Source organism: Hemitrygon akajei, chromosome 11 (assembly GCF_048418815.1).
Source record: "Hemitrygon akajei chromosome 11, sHemAka1.3, whole genome shotgun sequence".
In the NCBI taxonomy this organism is placed as follows: Eukaryota; Metazoa; Chordata; class Chondrichthyes; order Myliobatiformes; family Dasyatidae; genus Hemitrygon; species Hemitrygon akajei.
This window is the reverse complement of record NC_133134.1, coordinates 585,903-606,780: the sequence shown is the minus strand read 5'-3', so window position 1 is coordinate 606,780 and position 20,878 is coordinate 585,903. Positions and strand designations below refer to the sequence as shown.

General features: G+C 44.2%; 1 protein-coding gene across 3 annotated transcripts in view; it reads right to left on the bottom strand.

Annotated features, from left to right (window-relative positions):
• The window catches only part of LOC140735215 (netrin-3-like), a 430,472-nt gene that overhangs the window by 302,653 nt on the left and 106,941 nt on the right, over positions 1–20,878 (bottom strand). The gene's annotated exons all lie outside the window — the stretch shown is intronic.

The window sequence follows — 20,878 nt, the reverse complement described above, 5'->3', positions numbered from 1 at the left end:
AGCTGTATAGAATTCTGGTTAGACTGCATTTAGAGTATTGTATGCAATTCTGATTGCCCCATTATAGGAAGAATGGAAGAATGGCAGAAGGGGTTCATCAGGATGCTGCCTGGATTTGAGGGTCTGAGCTATACGGAGTTCTTGGACAAATCTGAGTTGTTTTCTTTGAAACAATGGAGTCTGAGGAGACTCCTGGCAGCAGTTTATAAAATTATGAGAGGCATAAAATAGGTAGACAGTCATTTCTAAAATCATTTTCTGAGGGTAGAAATATAAAATACTAGACAGCATACTTCAAAGCTGAGAAAGAGAATGTTTAAAAGAGATGTATCAGGTAGTTTTTACTCACAAAGATTGTTAGATAGCTAGGACAGGCTGCCAGGGGCAATAAAAGCACAGATACAGGTCCTTTGGCCCAACCAGTCTATGCCACCCAACTGGTCCCAATTTCCTGTGTTAAGCTCACATCCTTCTAAGCTCCACCCCTCCATGTAATTGCTTCTTAAATGATATTATTTTTTCTCCAGTCTTTTTTTTTGTATGAATTGCCAAGAGGAGTTGTATTCTTTGTTTATATATAATAGTTCAATATAACTTTTTTGTTCGGAACATCTTTTTGATTCGGAACAAGAAGGCAGCGGGAGAGCACTTAAGGATTTCCAGCGGGAAGACATTTTGAGTTCTTGGGGGAAGAGAGAGGCCAGACTGTGCAGGTACATGACACCAGCCAGTTGAGCATGAACAGTTTAAAAAGAAGGCAGCCATATCCAGCAACACACACAAAATGCTGGTGGAGTGCAGCAGGCCAGGCAGCATCTACAGGGAGAAGTGCTGTCGATGTTTTGGGCCAAGACCCTTCGTCAGGACTAACTGAAAGGAAAGAAAGTAAGAGATTTGAAAGTAGGAGGGGGAGGGGGAAAATGCGAAATGATAGGAGAAGACCGGAGGGGGTGGGTGAAGCTGAGAGCCAGAAAGGTGATTGGCAAAAGGGATACAGAGCTAGAGAAGGGAAAGGTCATGGGACAGGAAGCCTAGGGAGAAAGAAAGGGGGAGGGGAGCACCAGAGGGAGATGGAGAACAGGCAGAGTGATGGGCAGAGAGTGAAAGAAAAAAAAGGGAGGGAGGAAAAAACTAAACATATCAGGGATGGGGTAAGAAGGGGAGGAGGGGCATTAACAGAAGTTAGAGAAGTCAATGTTCATGCCATCAGGTTGGAGGCTACCAAGCCAGTATATAAGGTGTTGTTCCTCCAACCTGAGTGTAGCTTCATCCTGACAGTAGAGGAGGCCATGGATAGACATATCAGAATGGGAATGGGACGCGGAATTAAAATGTGTGTCCCCTCCCCCTCCTACTTTCAAATCTCTTAGTATCTTTCCTTTCAGTTAGTCCTGACGAAGGGTCTCGGCCCGAAACATCAACAGCGCTTCTCCCCATAGATGCTGCCTGGCCTGCTGCGTTCCACCAGCATTTTGTGTGTGTTGCTTGAATTTCCAGCATCTGCAGATTTCCTCGTGTTAGCCATATCCAGCAGGCAGCGGAGTGAGAGGCAGCAGAGTGAAAGGGCTTTGGCTCCATGGGCTTCAGAGGGTAATGGGACGAGATGAGGCAGTTGTTGATTGCAAAAGGAGGTAGTATGTGTGTCAGGCCAGTTTTCTGTTGTCGGTGTAAGATGTGGGAGGTCCTCGAGTCTCCCGGCATCCCGGATGGCCACATCTGCACCCGGTGCATCGAGATGCATCACCTAAGGGACTGTGTTAGGGAACTGGAGCTGCAGCTTGATGACCTTTATCTGGTCAGGGAGAGAGAGGAGGTGATAGAGAGGAGTTACAGACAGGTGGTCACTCCAGGGCCATGGGGGACAGAGAAATGGGTCACAGTCAGGAGAGGGAAGGGGAAAAGTCAGGTACTAGAGAGTACCCCTGTGGCTGTACCCCTTGACAATAAGTACTCCTGTTTGAGTACTGTTGGGGGCGACAGCCTACCTGGGGGAAGCGACAGTGGCCGTGCCTCTGGCACAGAGTCTGGCCCGGTGGCTCAGAAGGGTAGGGAAAGGAAGAGGAAGGCAGTAATGATAGGGGACTCAATAGTCAGGGGTTCAGACAGTCAATTCTGTGGACGCAGGAAAGCAACTCGGATGGTAGTTTGCCTCCCAGGTGCCAGGGTCCAGGATGTTTCTGATCGCGTCCAAGATATCCTGCGGTGGGAGGGAGAACAGCCAGAGGTCATGATACATATTGGTACCAATGACATAGGTAGGAAAAGGGAAGAGGTCCTGAAAGAAGACTACAGGGAGTTAGGAAGGAAGTTGAAAAGCAGGACCTCAAAGGTAGTAATCTCGGGATTACTGCCTGTGCCATGCGACACTGAGAATAGGAATAGAATGAGGTGAAGGATAAATGCGTGGCTGAGGGATTGAAGCAAGGGGCAGGGATTCAGATTTCTGGATCATTGGGACCTCTTTTGGGGCGGGTGTGACCTGTACAAAAAGGACGGGTTGCACTTGAATCAGAGGGACCAATATCCTGGCGGGCAGGTTTGATGGAGCTGTTGGGCAGGGTTTAAACTAGTTTGGCAGTGGGGTGGGAATCAGAATGTGAGTGCAGGAATTAAGGTAGAAGGACAAGGGCATGATGCTAAGAATTTTGAGTTGATGAGGAAGGACAGGCAGGGGACAGAACATAATTGTAGCCAGTTAAAGGGGTTGAAATGTGTCTATTTCAATGCTAGGAGTATTAGGAACAAGGAGGATGAACTTAGAGCATGGACTAGTACCTGGAACTACAATGTTGTGGCTGTTACTGAAACTTGGTTGGAGGAGGGGCAGGATTGGATGATGCAGGTCCCGGGGTTCAAGTGTCTTAAAAGGAATAGGATGGGAGGTAGAAAAGGTGTGGAGAGTGGCATTGCTGGTTAGGGATAGTATCACGGCTATAGAAAAGGAGGACGCTGCAGAAGGAGTGTCTATGGAGTCAGTCTGGGTGGAAATCAGAAATAGGAAGGGATCAATTACTGTGCTGGGAGTAGTCTATAGGCCCCCAAATAGTCCTCGGGACACCGAGGAGCAGATAAGCAGGCAAATTTTAGAATGGTGCAGGAAATACAGGGTAGTAGTTATGGGAGATTTCAACTTCCCTCATATTAACCATATATAACCATATAACAATTACAGCACGGAAACAGGCCATCTCGGCCCTTCTAGTCTGTGCCGAACGCTTACTCTCACCTAGTCCCACTGACCCGCAGTCAGCCCATAACCCTCCATTCCTTTCCTGTCCATATACCTATGAATTTTACTTTAAATGACAATACTGAACCAGCCTCTACCACTTCTACTGGAAGCTCGTTCCACACAGTAAAGAAATTCCCCCTCGTGTTACCCTCTAACTCTCAACTCATGTCCTCTTGTTTGAATCTCCCCTACTCTGAATGTAAAAAGCCTATCCACATCAACTCTATCTATCCACCTCATAATTTTAAATACCTCTATCAAGTCCCTCCTCAACTTTCTACGCTCCAAAGAATAAAGACATAACTTGTTCAGCCTTTCCCTGTAACTTAGGTGCTGAAACCCAGGTAACATTCTAGTAAATCTTCTCTGTACTCTCTCTATTTTGTTGATATCTTTCCTATAATTTGGTGACCAGAACTGTACACAATACTTCAAATTTGGCCTTACCAATGTCTTGTACAATTTTAACATTACATCCCAACTCCTATACACAATGCTCTGATTTATAAAGGCCAACATACCAAAAGCTTTCTTCACTACCCTATCCACATGAGATTCCACCTTTAGGGAACTATGCACCATTTTTCCTAGATCACTCTGTTCTACTGCATTCTTCAATGCCCTACCATTTACCATGTATGTCCTATTTGGATTATTCCTGCCAAAATGTAGAACCTCACATTTTTCAGCATTAAACTCCATCTGCCATTGTTCAGCTCACTCTTCTGTTCTCTTCAGTTTGCGTATAAGGAGAAGGTGGGAGTGGAGGATGCTATCACGTATTTGCTGCACAAATCACTCTCTCACCTAGAGGGGGTCAGTTGTGCTGTGAGGATTACATTCCTTGACTTCTCTAGTGCCTTTAACACCATCCAGCCCATGATCTTAAGGCACAAACTAACGGAGATGGGAGTAGACTCTCACATGGTGGATTGGATAGTGGACTACTTGACAGATAGACCTCAGTATGTGCGGTTGGGAGACTGTAGGTCTGACACGGTGGTCAGCAGCACAGGGGCGCCGCAGGGAACCGTACTCTCTCCGGTCCTGTTCACCCTGTACACATCAGACTTCCAATATAACTCGGAGTCCTGCCATGTGCAGAAGTTCGCTGATGACACGGCCATAGTGGGGTGTGTCAGGAATGGACAGGAGGAGGAGTATAGGAAACTGATACAGGACTTTGTGATATGGTGCAACTCAAACTACCTGCGTCTCAATATCACCAAGACCAAGGAGATGGTGGTGGACTTTAGGAGATCTAGGCCTCATATGGAGCCAGTGATCATTAATGGAGAATGTGTGGAGCAGGTTAAGACCTACAAGTATCTGGGAGTACAGTTAGACGAGAAGCTAGACTGGACTGCCAACACAGATGCCTTGTGCAGGAAGGCACAGAGTCGACTGTACTTCCTAAGAAGGTTGGCGTCATTCAATGTCTGTAGTGAGATGCTGAAGATGTTCTATAGGTCAGTTGTGCAGAGCGCCCTCTTCTTTGTGGTGGCGTGTTGGGGAGGAAGCATTAAGAAGAGGGACGCCTCACGTCTTAATAAGCTGGTAAGGAAGGCGGGCTCTGTCGTGGGCAAAGTACTGGAGAGTTTAACATCGGTAGCTGAGCGAAGGGCGCTGAGTAGGCTACGGTCAATTATGGATAACTCTGAACATCCTCTACATAGCACCATCCAGAGACAGAGAAGCAGTTTCAGCGACAGGTTACTATCGATGCAATGCTCCTCAGACAGGATGAAGAGGTCAATACTCCCCAATGCCATTAGGCTTTACAATTCTACCGCCAGGACTTAAGAACTTTTTAAAAGCTATTATTAATGCTTTTTGAGATAGTGATTTAGATGCATATCATATTTTTTACTGAGTTAAGTATTGTATGTAATTAGTTTTGCTACAACAAGTGTATGGGACATTGGAAAAAAAGTTGAATTTCCCCATGGGGATGAATAAAGTATCTATCTATCTATCTATCTATCTAACTGGCCTAAATCTCTCTGCAAACTTTGAAAACCTACTTCATTATCCACAACGTCACCTACCTTAGTATCATCTGCATACTTACTAATCCTATTTACCACCCCATCATCTAGATCATTAATGTATATGACAAACAACATTGGACCCAGTACTGATCCCTGCGGCACACCACTAGTCACCGACCTCCAACCTGACAAACAGTTATCCACCACTACTCTCTGGCATCTCCCATCCAGCCACTGTTGAATCTATTTTACTACTTCAATATTAATACCTAACGATTGAACCTTCCTAACCAACCTTCAGTGTGGAATCTTGTCAAAGGCCTTACTGAAGTCCATATAGACAACATCCACTGCTTTACCCTCATCAACTTTCCTCGTAACCTCTTCAAAAAATTCAATGACTTGTCAAACATGACCTTCCACACACAAATCCATGCTGACTGTTCCTAATCAGACCCTGTCTATCCAGATAATTATATATACCATCTCTAACAATACTTCAAACTGACAGGCCTATAATTGCTAGGTTTACTCTTAGAACCCTTTTTAAACAATGGAACCACTTTTTGACTGGCACTATTAACCACTATTGACTGGCACCTCCTGAGTGCAAGGGGGATAGATAGGGCTGAATTTGTCAGGTGTGTTCAAGAATGATTCCTGACACAGTATGTGGACTAGCCGACGAGAGGAGAGGCTATACTGGATCTAGTTCTGGGTAATGAACCTGGTCAGGTGACAGACCTCTTGGTGGGGGAGCATTTTGGTGAGTGACCACAACTCCCTTAGCTTCAGCATAGCTACAGAAAGGGATAAAATCAGAAATGGTAAAGTGCTTAACTGGGGAAGGGCTAACTTTGAAGGGATGAGGCAGGAACTAGCAAGAGTAAATTGGAAACAGATGTTCAAAGGGGAAAGCAAAGAAGTAATGTGGGAGAAGTTTAGGGACCACTTGAGCTGGGTTCAGGATAGGTTTGTCCGACTGAGGCAAGGAAAAAATGGTAGGAAAATGGAACCATGTCTGACGAAGCATGTGAGGCAACTCGTCAAGTGGAAAAAGGAAGCGTATGTTAGATATCAGAAGCAGGAAGTAGGAAGGGCTTATGAGAAGGAGCGAAAGAAAGGACTTAGAGAGCTCAAAGGGAGCATGAGAAGGCCTTGGCATGTAGGATTAAGGAGAACCCCAAGGCGTTCTATTCGTATGTGAAGAATAGGAGGATGACGAGAACTAAGGTGGAACCGCTAAAGGATAAAGAGGGCAACATGTGCCTGGAGGCGGAGGAGGTTGTGGAGGTCCTAAATGAATACTTTGCTTCAGTATTCACAAGTGAAAAGGATCTTGATCAGGATGAGGTCGGAGTAGAGCAGGCCTGTGTGCTGGACAATGTAGAGATTAAAGAAGAAGTGCTGGATCTTCTTAAGAACATTAAGATTGATAAATCCCCAGGGCCGGATATGATACACCCCAGGTTGTTGTGGGAATTGAGAGAAGAGATCGCAGGAGCATTAGCTATGATCTTTGAATCCTCTTTGGCTGCAGGGGAAGTGCTGGAGGACTGGAAAATGGCAAATGTAGTTTCCTTGTTTAAAAAAGATAATAGGGAGAAACCTGGGAACTCTAGTCCGGTGAGTCAAGGTCCCTCATGAGAGACTCATCCAGAAAGTCATGAGGCATGGGATAAGCTGTTTGGATAAAAAAAAATTGGCTTAAAGGAAGAAAGCAGAGGGTAGTTGTGGAAGTAAAGTATTCTGCCTGGAGGTCGGTGACTAGTGGAGTGCCACAGGGATCTGTCCTGGGACCACTGCTATTTGTGATTTTTATAAATGACCCGGATGTACAGGCAGAAGGATGGGTGAGTAAGTTTGCTGATGACACAAAGATTGGAGGAGTTGTGGATGGAGCTGTAGGTGGTCGAAGGTTACAAGAGGATATAGACAGGCTGCAGAGTTGGGCAGAAAAATGGCAGATGGAGTTCAATCTGGACAAGTGTGAGGTGATGCATTTTGGAAGGACAAACCAGAAGACTGAGTACAGGATTAATGATCAGTTACTTAAGAGTGTGGATGAACAAAGGGACCTTGGGGTTCAAATCCATACATCCCTCAAGGTCGCTGCACATGTTGATAGTGTAGTTAAGAAGGCCTATGGGATGCTAGGCTTCATTAATAGGGGGATTGAGTTCAAGAGTAGAGAGGTCATGTTGCAACTCTACAAATCTCTGGTGAGACCGCACTTAGAGTATTGTGTTCAATTCTGATCACGTCATTATAGGAAGGATGTGGAAGTTATGGAGAGGGTGCAGAGGAGATTTACCAGGATGTTGCCTGGTTTGGAGAACATGTCATATGAAGCAAGGTTAGCAGAGCTGGGACTTTTCTCTTTGGAGCGTAGAAAAATAAGAGGGGACTTGATAGAGGTCTACGAGATTATGAGAGGCATAGATAGGGTGGATAGTCAGAACCTGTTTTCAGGGGCACCAATAGCAAACACCAGAGGGCATATGTACAAAATTAAGGGAGGGAAGTTTGGGGGAGACATCAGGGGTAAGTTGTTTACACAGAGGGTTGTGAGTGCCTGGAATGACTTGCCAGGGATTGTGGTGGAGGCTAAAACATTAGGGGTATTTAAGAGCCTCTTGGACAGGCACATGGATGAAAGAAAAATGGAGGGTTATGGGGTAGTGTGGGTTTAGTACTTTTTTTTAAGGATTATATGGGTCAGCACAACATGGAGGGCTGAAGGGCCTGTACTGTGCCGTAGTGTTCTATGGTTCTATAACGTTTACATGATTTTGACAGTATACATCCCTTTCGCTGTTTTGTACGTTTAGTGCATTATGTATTTGATATAACTTCTCCTCTGATTTGTATGTATTCATTGTTTTTAAAAAGTCAATAAAAAAAGATTGAAAATGAAATGAAAATGATATTATTGTACCTGCCTTGATCACTTCCTCTGGCAGTTTCATCCGAAAACTCACCACCCTCTGGGTGAATAAGTTGCTCCTCAGGCCCCATTTAAATCTTTCCCCTCTCACCCTAAACTATGCCCCCTAGTTTTGGACTCCCCTACCCTGTGGAAAAGACTGTTACTCTCTATCTTATCTACACCCTCATAATCTCAAACATTTTTATAAGGTCACCCCCTCATTCTCCTATTTTTCAAGGAATAAAGACCCAGCCAGGCCAACCTCTCTATGTAACTCAGGCCCACTAGACCTGGCAACATTGTTGAAAATTTTTTCTGCAACTTTTTCAAAGTTCAAAATCAATTTAGTATCAAAGTACAGATGTCACCATACAACCCTGAGTTTCATTTTCTTGCAGCCATACTCAAGATAGCTATAGAATAATAATATATTTATTGAATAGTAAGAAGAACAGAATCAGTGAAAGACTGCACCAACTTAGGTATTCAACCAATGTGCAAAAGACAGCCAACTAGGTAATACATAAAGAAAGAAATAATAATAATAAATAAGCAATAAATATCAAGAACATGAGATGAAAAATCCTTGAAAGTGAATCTAATGACGGGGCAAGTAAAGTTAGTGAAATTATTCCCTTTGGTTCAAGAGCCTGATGTTTGAGGGGTTGTAAGTGTTCCTGAACCAGGTGGTGTGAGTCCTGAAGCTCCTGTATGTTCTTCCTGATGGCAGCAGTGAGAAGAGAGCATATCCTGGGTGGTGGGGGTCTCTGAGGATGGATGCTGCTTTCCTGCAACAGCGTTTCAAGTTGATGTCCTCAATGGTGGGTAAAGCTTTATCCATGATGTACTGGACCATATCCGCTACTTTTTGTAGGATTTTCTGTTCAAGGGCATTGGTATTTCCATACCAGGCTATGATATACCCAGTCAATATACTCTCCACTGCACATATATAGAAGTTTGTCAAAGTTTTAAATGTCATGTGGAATCTTCACAAACTCCTAAAAAAGTAGAGGTGCTGCTGCATGTTCTTTGTAATTGTACTAACGTGTTGAGCCCAGGACAGCTCCTCCAAAATAATAACATTAAGGAAGTTGCTGACCCACCAATGAGAACTGGCTCATGACCTTTGGTTTCCTTCTTCTGAAGTCAATAATCAGCTCCTTGGTCTTGCTAATGTTGAGTAAGAAGTTGTTGCTCTGAAACTGTTGGCCATGGCGGACTTGAAATATGGACGAAAACGTCGAACTCGAATGCGTCAAGGACAGTGGAAGCAAACAGATCAATTGTCTTTGTTCCTAAAATGTGCTTAGAGATGGGGGGCTGCTATGTTGAGAAACTGTTTTATGTCCTCCACTTAGTGAGATGAAGTTGCTTTGCTTTCTGTGTTTTAAAGACAACACAATGATGCTTCAGGTAATCTGCTGGACCAGAGATAATTTCCAAATAAGTTAGTTGTGAGATGTTCTTTTGTTGGATATAACATGCAGGTTTGTGAATGTTGGGGTTGTTGCCTGCCTGGAGTGATTCAAGCTTATGCTGATTCAGAACAAAGAGCTATAAATTACTGACTGTCACTTGCTGGGAAGAGGGCAATAAATGGATGCTGGCTTGGAGTTGAACCAATAAAAATGTGTTAAAGGTCAGACATATGACCTACAGCCAATGACACTGGAATGCTACATTAGAATTGATTTAAAAAATGAATATAAAAGTGGATACTTTGTGCTATCAGTGATAACTCTGTCGTGAGGAAGAACCCCCACACCAGGGCTGGGAGAAGGAAGGATTGATTACCTGGCCAACAGAGATGTCCTAATTTGGTGTTATAAATTGGACAAGCTGTCTGAGTGAGTATTGGTACAGAGGGAACAGTAGAATTCATGGTTTTAGTTGTTATCCTGGAGTCAACATGTTACATGGCTGTTCGTGCAGGGACAATAAAGTGTGAGCTTCGATTAATTACAAGTTGCGTGGTGTATTCCCTAATCTAGTTCCATTGAAGAAGGCTCAACAGCACCACTCAGCCAGATTTCCAGTCTCCCTCTTATATGCTGATTCATCACCACCTTTAATTCAGCCTACGGCAGTGGTGTCATCTGCAACTTGAATGTGCCTTTGGAGCTGTACTTAGCCACACAGTTGGAAGTGTAAAGTGAGTAGAGCAGGGGCCAAGCACACAGCCAAATTGTGCAGCCTAGCTGATGGAGATTGTGGAGGAGATGTTTTTGCCAATCTGAACTGACTGGGGTCTGTAAATAAGGACATTGAGGATCCAATTGCACAAGGAAGTATTGAGGCTAGTTTCTTGGAGTTTATTGATTAGTTTTCAGGGGATAATGATATTGAAGCTGTAGTCGATAAAGAGCATCCAGTTTAACCACATCTGTACCTATAACAGGGTGACCTAAACTGTACACAGTACTCACCAAGAATTTACACAACTATAACATAACATAATGTCCCAACTCCTGTACTCAGTGCCCTGACTGATGAAGGCCAGCATCCTAAACACCTTTTTCACTACCCTATCAACCCGTGACACTACTTTCAATATGGGAATGGGAAAGATATCGGAAAATTACTTACATGTTGTGTCAAAGTCTATGAGATAGGAAACAGTAAGGAAGCACTCTCAGGAGGTTGCCGCCAAATTTAAATGTGCTTGTTTCTGCCTCTTCAGCCAAGACTCACAGTGCAATGCCTAGTACCTTTTGGGGAAGGGGTTTGGGAAATGCATCCAGATTCCTAACCCAGCACCCAGTACAATATTCCACTGTTTCCCACAATATTAATAAAGTTTAGGACAAGTTCAAGTTTAATTATCATCCAATCCATCATGGATACTCCTGAATATAGACAAATTAATCAGTACTCCTCTGGGGCCAATGTGCAAAACACAGAAGCAACAGTTATACATGACACAAGGTAGGTATAACACATATAAAATAGCAAATAAACATAGAGTCACACAAAAGAATATATATACATAAATATATATATACAGGTCAACCTTCTATAATCCGGCACCATTGGGACCTGAGGAGCGCCGGATTAGTGAAAATGCCGAATTACAGAAGGATCACATTAAACAATAGCTAACTGCCTCTTCATACCTTTAGAACTTCATGTAAATCAGTACCAGGTAGATAATAATGAAACAGAAATATTAAATGAGTAGCAAGTGAAATTTTAATAAAGTAACATACTGTACAGGCACAGATAAAATAAAGGGTACAGGTAAATGTACAGGAATTAACTTATACAGAACAGTAGAGCACTTCTACTTCTAAAGTGGGACATTTAATATACCTTCAGGCAAGGTTATATGTCTGCAAGTGTGGGGTTGTCAGGATCATCATCATCTTCATCTTGAAAAATGAGTGAAGCATCAGGAACTGGTACTGAAACCGGCACAACAGTTTCTTCAAAAACTGTTGACAATGGTGGCAGCACATCTGGGTGAGCAGAAGCAGAAGTCGGAGAAAGGGGGTGTTCCATACGCCACATTTCACATGACCGCCAGGCAGCCGGGGATTCAGCGCTGGGCTCTTCCCTCTTCACTCACAGTTACTAAGGGAATCCTCGTTAGTTTCTTTTCCTCCACTTAGTAATATGCTTAAATTCAGCAGGTTGCCACATCTGATCTGAGGTTGTAGGCAGAAGAGAACGGAGTGCTGGCTGGGTGATGGCGAAGGGCAGTGCGCGATTGCCAGCAAGTGGGCAAGAAGGCGGACCAACCCAGCGCGCACCAGCTCCCCCACCACTGGCAGGTGAGAGGGTGGGTGCCAGGCAGCCGCACCTCATGCAAATGATATTAATAAATGTAGGAAAACAAGCAGGAATCGCCTGTCTGTGCTTACAAGACCATGTCAACACGTGAACAAATCTACCGCAACCAAAACAATGGGTAACAGATTGGTACGGTGGCCCGGGAAATTTGAAATTACAGTTGTGTGGAAAATTTGAAATCAGTGCCGGATTATCGTAGGAACTAGATTACAGGTAGTTGGATTAGTGAAGGTCGACCTGTATTTGAAAGCAGGGACCATGCGGAAGACACTAGCAATGTGCCAGATGTTGAAGAGCATCAGGAAACAGAAGTGAGTGCAGTTACTATTATGAGGGAGAAGGTACTCAAAAACCCAAAAAACCTAAAGGTACATAAGTCACCATGACCAGATGAACTGCACCCTAGGGTTCTGAAAGAGGTGGCAGTAGAGATTGTGGAGGCATTAGTAATGATCTTTCCAAAATCATTGGAACAACGGATTGAAAAATTGCAAATATCACTCCACTCTTTAAGAAGAGAGGAAGGCAGCAGAAAGGAAACTATAGACCAGTTAGCCTGGGATATTATAGGCCAATTAGTGGTTGGGAAGATGTTGGAGTCAATTGTTAAGGATAAAGTTATGGAGTACTTGATGACACAGGACAAGATAGGGCAAAGTCAGCATGGTTTCCTTAAGGGAAAACCCTGCTTGACGAACCTGTTGGAATTCTTTGAGGAGATTGCAAATAAGATCAATGAGGGGGATGCAGTGGATGTTGTACATTTAGACTTTCCGAAAGCCTTTGACAAAGTGTCACACATGAGTCTGCCTATTATGTTAAGAGCCCATGGTACTATAGGAAAGTTACTGGCATAGTTAGAGCACTGGCTGATTGGTAGAAGCAGCAAGTGGGAATAAAATGATCTTTTTCTGGTTGGCTGTCAGTGACTAGTGGTGTTCCGCAGGGGTTGGTATTGGGACCACTCCTTTAGATGATGGAATAGATGGCTTTGTTGCCAGGTTTGCAGATGGTATGATGATTGGTGGAGGGGCAGGTAGTGTTGAGGATAAAGGTAGGCTGCAGAAGAACTTAGATTCAGAGAATGGGCAAGAAAATGGAAAATGAAATGCAATGTTGGAAAATGCATGGTCATGCACTTTGGTAGTAGAAATAAATGTGCAGACTATTTTCTAAACAGAGTGAAAATCCAAAAATCTGAGATGCAAAGGAATTTACTTGGGAGTCCTTGTGCAGAACACCCTAAGGGTTAACTTGCAGATAGAGTTGGTGATGAGGAAGACAACTGCAATGTTAGCATTCATTTCAAGAGGTCTAGAATACAAGGCCTAGGTGGTGATGCTGAGGCTTTATAGGGCACTAATGAGGCCTCACCTTGAGTATTGTGAAAAGTTTTGGGCTCCTCATCTTAAAAAAGATGTGCTGGCATTGGTGAGGGTTCAGAGGAGGTTCACAAGGATGATTCTGGATATGAAAGGGTTATCATACAAGGAACATTTGATAGCTCTGGGTCTGTATTCGCTAGAATTAAGAATGAGGGGGATTTCACTGAAACCTTTCAAATATTGAAAGGCCTAGACAGAGTAGATGTGGAAAGGATGTTTCCCATGGTGTAGGAGTCTAGAACAAGAGGATACAGCCTCAGGATAGAGAGACGTCCATTTAAAACAGGGATGCAGAGAAATTTCTTTAGCCAGAGGTTGATGAATTTGTGGAATTTGTTACCACAGACACCTGTGGAGGTCAGGTCGTTGGGTGTATTTAAGGCAGAGTTTGATTGGTTCCTGATTGGACATGGCATCAAAGATTATGGGGAGAAGTCTGGGGAGTGGGGCTGAAGAGGGGGAAATGGATCAGTCACGACTTAATGGTGGAGAAGACTTGATGGGCCAAATGGCCTAATTCTGCTCCCATGGTTATGGTTTTATGGTCCCCTTAACTCATTCCTCCCATAATCACACAAGGAATTTACTAGCCACATGTTCTAAAAAACATTTGCAAACTGAACTTCAGCGAATCTTGATTCTTGTCAGCCAACATTGTACACTTAAACCTCAACTCTATCCCTGAACTGTAAATTTAGTCCTAGTTCAGGAACAGTTATTACGCTGCAATCATCAGACTTCTGAACCAGTGTGGATAACTTCACTCACCTCAACTCTGAACTGCTCACTGAACACAACCTATGGACTCACATTCAAGGACTCTGTAACTCGTGTTCTCAGTATTATTTGTTTACATCTTTTTTATTTGTATGACTTGTCTTCTTCTGGGCATTGGATGGTTTGTCAGTCTGTTTACATATCATTTTTCATTAATTCTATTGCATTTCTCTATTTTCCTGTAAATGGTAGTATATGGTAACAGACATGTACTTTGATAATAAATTACTTAGACTTTGCTTACTTCTAGTATTTTGTAAAGTTGCCAAGCGAGAGTAACATTTCCTGTGTGGTGCGGCCACAGAGTGTGCAGTGTGGATTGAGGGAGTCCAGCACTGAGGGAATCCTTGATGAGGCCAGAAAGGTGGGAAGACCTTCAGTAACCTTAGAATGGGATGTACTGAACTTCCCAGCTGTCAGCTCATTGCCTTGCTATCAGCCCCCTGCATTCCAATGCCTAACTTTAAAAGGCTTACCATGTTTATAACAGACTGCAGAGAGAGCTTTTTTTGGCTGTTTAAAACTTTCATCGGGTGGGTTGAAGCCCTGCACCTGTGCCATCCTTGACAGAGCAAACATCATTCAGGAAAGGTATCTGTCAGTATGCTTTCAAATGATTTCATCACAGTGAGTGCAGCGCACATCGAGTTGCTTTGTTACCTTTGTCTCTGGGTCAGGTCTGCTTCAGGCAACTATCTTTCCTGGGGTCGCCAAAGCCCAAAGGATTCCTGCTGAAACACTGGAGGTGCCGATCACACCTCTCACTGGTGGGCAATGCAATGAAAGGGAAATCATTCATTGACATCCAAAACCGTTTGTAATGCCCTGCCCCCCCAAGCACACATGAACTCCATCTGGAGGAAAAGGTATTTTATCTCCAGTAAAAACCTCACCCAAAAACTGACTGCCCTGTAGCCTGGAGGCCGCAACCAGTTGAGCTCCAGAAAAAGCTTTGATGCAAAAAATCATTTCAGATTCATTTCCAGTGATTAGATGGGCAGCCTGCATAGTAATGGGTTAATTCAGAGATTCTCTATCACACATCACTTAACAGGAGCAGCAAGAGGGAAAAGCATCATTTCATACCAACAACTGATGATAGTCAGGAACTTTACCACTTCATTCAGCAACAGAAAGTAATATCAGTGACCCTAAAGAAAGAAATCTGCTTGATAGTCAAGCAATGTTCCATGCCATGCAACATCTCTGTGTTGGCAACTTTGCAGAGGGAAGCCTGCATCAAGTCTGCAGAAACAATCCTATATTCCAGGAATCTGGAGGATAAAAAGACAGGGCAGTGCCAAGGATCAATCACCATATCTATCCTAAGGTGTTAGAGTGGGCAGACAGAGCTGAGTGTTCAGCAGTAGCAGTAGTACCCTGAGGACATTCAGGTATCTAACAGATACAGAAGTATGGTTAACCACAACAGGGTAACACCTCTCCAGCACATTGTCCATTTCTATGAACAATGTCAATTTGATCACCTAAATACTGCCCACTTCCATGAAAATTAAGACAGACTTCGATCACAGGATAAACCCTGAGTCTTGGATGTCGGAGTTTTCGCCACCTCATCTTCAGGAGCTCACATCTAAAAATCTCAAGGAGCAGTGTACAAGTCAAAAGTGAGTCCCTCTCTCTCACTCATCTATATCTTTCACTTTCACTCCCTCAATCCTTCACTCTAAACCTCCCCTCCCTGTTTCACTGCTCTCCCCCTCTCTTTCCCACCCTTCCTTCCACTCTCCCCATCGGCATTTCCCATCCATCGGAGTAGCACAGACATGCAGCTAGTGGACTTGCTGCATCACAGCTACAGCAACAGGGCTGCAATCCTACCCACCCTGTGCTGATTCTGTGGAGATTGCATGCTTTCCCTGTGACTGGATCAATTTCCCCCAGGTGATCTGGTTTCTGCCCACATCCTAGAGTTCTGCAGGTTACCACTGAAATGACGTCTAATGTGTAAGTGAGGGGCAGATGAGAATGTAGGATAGTGTGGAGTTTGTGTAAACGGGTGCCCGAGGGTCAGCATGGGCTCAACAGGCCAAAGATCCTGTTTCTGTGCTACATGATTCTATGGTTATTCCTTCCTCCTTCCCTTTCCTAATGCTCTGTCCCTCTCTCCCATCCCTCCCCCCCTGTATCTCTATTTTTATCCCTGCTTCTCTCTCTCCTCTCCAACTCCCTTGTGCCCCCTCCTTTCTACCTCTCTCCTTCTTGTTATCATGGACAACTTGCTCTGTGCAAGACTTCAGTTGCAGGAGAGCCAGATGTCCAGTGTCAGAAGCTAATAAATCAGAGGAGAGCTATCCCACAGACAGTTTGACCTTTCAGAAGGACATTGATCATTTAATACTTTGACCCTTGGATTTCAAAATTCTATCACTCTCAGTGTGAGCTCTACCACTGTCTGAATTACAGCACAACAGTCTTTTCAGTGAAGACGTCTCAGTCATGAATGTCTGACCATTTATCTTGACACTGTTCATCTTAGTTCTAGATTTTCCGATCAAGGAAAATAACTCATGATAGAAACATTCTTTTGAACGTTCTGTATGATATGTATACATTTCACTGCTTATGACTTAATTATATTATGAAATTAGGGAAAAGAAATCACAGGGCTATTACACACAACCTCTGATCTTTTGCTATCCTGTGGTTTGGGATTCGACCTGACCTACTGATTGTCCAGGAAGAGGGGTCACTATGCTGCCCCTTTGACCAGCGTTGGTTCTCACCTCCGTGACAACCTCTTGCACAGCTTTTGTGTGCCTGTCATACTGACTCCTGCTACCCAAGCCAAACACAATCAAGTGATCGTACTGAGAGTCTGTAAAAGCTGGAAGTACTTAGTAAGTCTGTGAGACAAAATCACCTTTTATCAGGAGTGAGAAAAATAAAAAATCCAATACGGTTTATGTTGGAGAGAGGGACATAGTTAAAATGATAAAATAATCTTTATTTCACACAAGTGCATTAAAATGTATCGTTTGTGTCAAATCAAATCAGTGAGGATTGTGCTGATGCAGCCTGCAAGTTGCACCATGCTAATATAGCAAGTCCACAACTCACTAACCCTAAACCACACACCTTTAGAATGTGGAAGGAAACTGGAGCGTCCAGGAAAACCCACAGGGTCAAGTGGAGAATGCACAATCTCCTTACAGGCAGCAGCAGGAATTGAAACCCTATCTTACAGTGGGCTCTGCTCACTTCTCTGCAACGTGCAGCTGGCTCCACCAACCACACGTTCTCTCCATCCTCGCTCTTCACAGCTCAGATGAAGGATCATCAGCCTGAACCATTAACTCTGTTTCTTTCATACTCCACAGATGGATTGAAAACCCTTCAGAGAAAAGAAGAAACGTGAATGCACAGAACTATCAACCAGCTGACCCAACATCAGTAACACACACAAAATACTAGAGGAACACTACTGTATGTAGAGAATACATAGTCGATGTTTCGGGCGAGACCCTTCAGCAGGACAGCCCAGTGTCAGTTATCAGTCGATGTGTCAGGCTGAGACCCTTCACTGGGTCAGCCCAGTGTCAGTTGTCAGGAAGTTGCAGGGATTCATTACCACAAAAATGATAACACAGAGAAAGGCACAACATGAATGGGGAGGATCAACTTAACTTTACAAAAGAGAAATGTTAAACAAATTTATTACAGTTCTTTGATGATGTAATAGTTCACCAGTGAATGGTGTGTATTTGAAATACCAAAAGACATTTGATTAGGAGCCATATGAAAGGTTAGTGAAGAAGTTTATTGTGCGAGAGTAGTATATTTCTTTGAAAATGCAATATGTTACACAGAAAGCAGAGAATAAGGATAAATCATTATTTTTCATGAGAAGTGGTCATGAAACTGTCACGGTCCGGTCTGTAGATTCCTTATTCCAGTTATTTCCTTTACCCTGTGTTCTGTTGGGCGCCTTGATTAAGGCACCTGATCTTCATTTCGTACCGGCAACATTAATGGCTCCGGGTTACAACGGTTATTGCTGGACCGTTACCAGAAGCACGTCACCGGAAGCCAGTCATCTCACCATAGCCACTGAGGCTATGGTCATCCCGGGACTGCCGAGAATCATGGACTCTCGGTGCCTGTGACTGCTTAGCAAATCCAGTTGTTTTCATGTCCAGCTGAGTTGCCGGCTGTTTTTGCCACTGCTCCAAGTAAGGTACTAATTCTGTCGTTTTCATGGCCGGCAGAGACTTGCTGGTCATTTGTTGCCACTCAGAGCAAAGATACAAATGGATAGTCGTTGTGTGGTTTTGTTTCCTCGTTGTCCAAGTCTGGCAGTTTGCCACTACTCCGAGATGGGTATTCTGTCTCTTCATTGTCCAAGTCCTTCCAGCTGAGCAGGTCTGGCCATTTGCCGCTACTCTGAGTAGGGTATTCTGTCTTTTTGTGGTCTAAGTCCAGTCTGAGTCCAAGATTGTGGTCCAACTTCCAAGTTCAAGTCAAGATCCAAGTTCCGAGTCCGAGTCGAGATCCGAGTCCGAGCCGAGGTCCAAGTTCAGAGTCCGAGCCGAGGTCCAAGTTCCGAGTCCGGGCCGAGGTCCAAGTTCCGAGTCCGGGCCGAGGACCAAGTTCCGAGTCCGGGCCGAGGACCAAGTTCCGAGTCCGGGCCGAGGACCAAGTTCCGAGTCCGGGCCGAGGTCCAAGTTCCGAGTCCGAGCCGAGGTCCAAGTTCCGAGTCCGAGCCGAGGTCCAAGTTCTGAGTCTAGGTTCTTTGTCCAAGTCCTAGTCCAGGTTTTACCGGTTTGTTATTCAATGTTTACGTCCATGTTGACATTTCGTCCTTGCTCCCTGGCCTTCCTAGTAACTATCAATAAACCCAGTTCTATTTATCCTACCTCTGTGTCTGTGTCCTGCACTTAGGTCCGCTCCCAACGCCCCCTTGTAACAGAAAAGGGTGTTTCAGAGGTGAGTGTTGGGGCCTCCTCTATTTATAATATATTAGCAACTAAGTTAAAGAAAAGTGCTTGCAATGTATTTAAGTCCACTGCAAATAGAAAGATAGGTTGGAAGGGAAATTGTAAGGAGATCATAAAGTGCCTGAGTGAGCAAATGTTGGCAAATGGCAGGTGTTGAGGATAAATATGAGGATACTCTCAAACCTGATGGTATGAACATCAATTTCTCTAACTTCCAGTAACTTTTCCTCCTCTCCCCTTCCCTCATCTTCTATTCCTCACTCTGGCCTCTCCTCTTCACCTCACTTCCCTGGTTCACTTCCTCCTTCCCTTTCTCCCACGGTTCACTCTCCTCTTCTATCAGTTCCTTTCTTCTTTAGCCCTTTACCTTTCCCACCTACCACCTCCCAGCTTCTTACTTCATCCCCTTCCTCCACCACCTACCTTTCCCCTCATCTATCTTCACTTATCACCTACCAGCTTGTACTCCTTGCCCTCCTCTTACTCTCTTATTCTGGCTTCTGCCCCTTCCTTTCCAGTCCTGATGAAGGGTCTTGGCCCAAAATGTGACTGTTGATTCTCTTCCAAAGATGCTGCCTGATCTGCTGAGTTTCTCCAGCATTGTGTGTCTGTTGCTCTGGATTTCCAGCATCTGCAGAATCTTTTGTGTTTATGAAATGTGATGGTATTCTGTGGCACTGGCTTAGACTGTGTAGGTTAGAAGTACAAGGGCTTGTATAAAATTGTAAAAAGGGATGACAGAGTCACTGCCAAGATGCCAGTCCCTCTGAATGGAGAACTTTCAAAGTGGAGCACTGCCCCAAGATAAGGGGCTAGTATTTAGCTCTGAGATTAGGAGGAAGTTTTTTCCTTCAGAGGGATAGAAATCCTTGGAATGCTTACATCCCAGAGGCATTGTTAAATATATTCTAAACTGAGATTCCTAAGGAAACTGGACATGATCTGCGAGGAATGTTGATAATCATATACTCCCAGTGCAGCCAGGCTGCACTGACAGACAGTACAGTCACCATGGAGGGTATTGGCACTGCAGGTGAGGAGCGGGAAGCTCCTATTCAATGGGACACCCAGGTCCTGCTTAGTGTGATGTGGCAGGAGCCTGGTAGATGGTGGCTGCAGCAGTCTCTTCAGAAGTAAATCAGAAGATACTGGAGCACAAAAAAAGTAGAGCAGAAAATGCAGGAAGCACTGAGCAGGTCAGCCAGCATCTGTGCATCTGGAAACCACCTGAGCAGCGAAGTACTTTACTATTGTCTCAACCCCACAGTGACTCCATCTCCCAGTCCCAGAACTGGCCTTTCCCTCTGTTTACTGTGCTCCACACCCATGGGTCACAGATAGCAAGCATTTAACACCTTCTCATTCCATCAGCTGGGCACAAGCCAAAGGGCCTGTTTCCCTGCTGTATCACTCTATAGGCAGTCTTTAGAAAAGAAGGGAGGGAGCAGAAAGGAAATTATAGATCAGCTATTCTGAGAAATTATAGACCAGTTAGTGGTTGGAACGACGTTGGAGTCAATTGTCAAGGATAAGATTATGGAGAACTTGGTGACACAGGTCAATATAGGACAAAATCAACATGGTTTCCTTCAGGGAAAATCTTGCCTCATGAACCTGTTGGAATTTTTTGAGGAGAATACAAGCAGGAAAGATAAAAGGGATGCAATGGATGTTCTATATTTGGATTTTCAGAAGGCCTTTGATAAAGTGCCACACATGAGGCTGCTTACCAAGTTAAGAGCCCATGGCATTTCAGGAAATTTAGCATGGTTAGACCATTGGCTGATTGGTAGGGGGCAGCGAGTGGGAATAAA